We start from the raw sequence: 3,236 nt of genomic DNA, 5'->3' as shown, positions 1-3,236 counted from the left end.
TTGCTTGAATAAAACCTAAGAAAAGCTATAATTTGTATAACCTATCAAACAAGATCTACCATACCGCCAATATCATCGTGGACCAACTGTTCTATACTGGTAATATAGAGATTAGGTGTCGAACTGTCCCACACTGTTTGGTATCAATCCATATCACCAGGTTTCATACGGTCCCATAACCAGAGTAAGAAAAAAATTGTCGAAATTCTGTTTCGATATGGAATGCATATCGGATCATACCAATCATGCAACCGTACCCACAACCAGTTTTGTGGATGCTGCTATTGAAGTTATCGGCAAAACATTGTTGCCATGGATAAACAACTGATAAGACTTAATAGCTGATATCTGTAGAATGATTACGGCATTTACTTTTTGTAAACGACAATGCCACAGTTAATGGTCAGTACTCCATATCGTACTATTGATCCACATTTTCTTTAATAGTTTTTATTATTTTTTTTTTTTTTTTTTTTTTTTTTTTTTTATTTTTGATTCCATTAAAAAAAAAAAAAAAAAAAAAAAACCATATCGTCTTTGATCCACATTCTAATAGTTTAGTATTTCTTTCTAATTCCAATGATCAAATCCAAGCATTGTTATTGAGGAACAAGAAGAGCCTTGGTTAAAGGCTGATGCGAGGATAGCGATATGGTCTGCAACTTGCAATCAGCTGAAAGCAATTGATCCACATTGTTGAGATCATTCGAGACCGACGCATCGACGAGTCGAAGGAGGACTGTCTCGAGTTCTTCTGCATCACTTCATTCATGGATCTCAGCTTTGAGAGCCTGAGGGTCATTGCAGATGAGCTCCCATAGAGGGTAGTTATTCCTTGGCATCACATAGTCCCCTTCATTTAAGTGAGGGACAGTAGTCTCCTTTTCCATCACCCAGGTAGATGAATCGCTTCTTTTCTTCTGCGAAGGCTGAGGTGCGGATTCTCTCAATGATCATACCCTATAGATTTCATAACCAACGTACAATAGATCAGAAAGGGCTGAAACACTAAAAAGATAACCAAACAACAAACTCAGTAGGGGACACCACCCTCTATACCCAAAATTGTGGCTCACAAAATCTTCTGAAGTTGGGCCACGAAGACAAACTAGACATAAAAATAGCCTTATTATTCTTATTATTGTCATCATTTTGGTGATAATAAACTAAGGGAGGAGCTACCTTGCACATGTTTGAAAGGCAGAGTCTGCAACCATGAGAAGAGGTGGTGAAGTCATGGTAAGGAAAGATCCTGAGCATCCCCTTCTCATCGACATAGCCTGGGTTTGTATTGATCTCTGAGAAATAACCATCAAGCCCGTGGTGCCTGAGGATGGTCTCAATGAAGAAGAGATTGGCATCACTAACTATCCTCAGCTCACACCTATAGATATTGAATTAATAAACCATCAGAACAACAAACATTGGAGGATCAAAAAGGAAAAAAGAAAAGAAAAGAAAAGACAAGACTTCTGGGTCATGGAATCAAGAAAGCAAGAAAACATACCCAAGAGCATAGGCCGACTTGATGGCTGCCATGGTGTGTGGAGACAATGGAACCCTTTTCAGGCTGTCTACGTTCTCTTTAATGGATTTCCCTTGGGAATGAAGTTCTCTCATCATCTTAACCTGTAAGCATGTTAGTGGGGAAAAAAGAAAGAAAGAAAGAAAATAAAGGGGACGAACCATTGAGTTTCCATGGTTAAAAAACCTTAACAATAGATTTATGCAACAGAGCGTATAGATTAAAGAGAAAGGAAAGACTCGGTTGTCGTTATGAAACGTAGATGAAAGAAAACAAAGAATCCTGAATTTAAAAAAAGAAAAGACCAAAGGGTCTATAACATGATACATACCATGGCAGAGTTCCATGGCAAAGCTTCGAGGAGCTCGTCGAAGCGCCATGTGGCTCCAAAGTTATCGACGACAATGTTATCGCTGTCGCAGTCGATGATCGTCTTGTCAAAGTCAAAGACGACGACGATTCCAGCCATCACATTGAGGTATGATCAGTACAAGAAGAACAAGAAAAAGAAGTCGACGAAGCCTTGCACTTGTTTCTCCGAAGCAATGCTATGCGGTGGATGGGAAGTCTTGAGGTTTTTAGAGGCAATCGTGAGAGGTATTTATAGGACGGGAGATGCCAAGGGAATATAACTGAGAGGGTTGGTGAGGATCACGTAACTCGTAAGGCTACCGCTCGTAATGGGGTGGTCTCCTACTCGATTCCGGCGTTCGAGTTTGGTCAGGCTACTGCTTGTAATGGGGTGTTCTCCTACTCGATTCCGGCGTTCGAGTTTGGACCAGATGACCACTGGAACAAATGCTCCGAATATTCTCTCGCCAGGGAGTGGAAACGAGTTGCTTTTATACTCGAGCCCGGATCCCCGCGGTGCCGACCCAAAAAAAAAAAAAAAAAAAAATAATTTGTCTAAAATGTTTTAATTTAATATAATTTTTTTATTATTTAATAATAATTTTCTGCATATGCACAGACAGTAAAGAAAAATAAGTTACATAGATATATTATGACACAGCAGGTCAAACTCTAAGATAAGGATTCAAATTTAAGATAAAAAATATTATCTATATAATAATAATAAAATAATATATAAATATTAGAGATAGCATTTGATATTAACACGTAAGATTATAAGATAATCTCTCGCAACATCAACTATTAAATTTTATTTTATTTTATTTTTTAAATAAAAAATATAAATAGTATGATAAAAAATAAAAAATATTTTAAATCATTATAACTCGATTTTATTCTAAAAAAAAAAAAAGCAAACAAAGCCGCGATCGTCAAAAGATGGAACCCTTTGCCCTCCTTCTATCCCACCTCCGAAGCTTGTGCTCTCTGTCTTCGGCGACCCGCCATCATCCCCCTTAGCCCTCGACAGTGAGGCAGAATTGGTGGCGGTGGTGAACTCTATGCCGAATGCTTTCAGCTATACAGTTCTGATTCAGAGTCTGTGCAAAGGGGGAAATTAAAAGATTCTATTGAATACTATATGGAGATATTGGATGCCAAGTATTTACCAAATGCAACAATTTTCACTAATTTGAAAGATCATCTTTAGAAAGAAGAACTCTTAGAGACTTTTTTGATCTTATCATAGGATTAATTGATGAGAATAATTTTTAATATAAAATATTATTATTATTATTAATTAAATCTCCCCAACGCAAAGATTGAATGCTAGTTTTAGTTAGTAAACTCATATAAGTAA

General features: G+C 37.3%; 1 pseudogene; it reads right to left on the bottom strand.

Moving 5' to 3' along the window:
• Positions 1-599: 599 nt before the first annotated feature.
• LOC105036645 (inorganic pyrophosphatase 2-like) lies at positions 600-2,061 on the bottom strand (annotated as a pseudogene).
• Between the last annotated feature and the right edge of the window lie 1,175 nt (positions 2,062-3,236).

This window comes from Elaeis guineensis, chromosome 7 (assembly GCF_000442705.2).
Source record: "Elaeis guineensis isolate ETL-2024a chromosome 7, EG11, whole genome shotgun sequence".
NCBI lineage: Eukaryota > Viridiplantae > Streptophyta > Magnoliopsida > Arecales > Arecaceae > Elaeis > Elaeis guineensis.
Note: the sequence above shows the minus strand (reverse complement) of the source record. Positions and strands in the feature narration are given on the sequence as shown.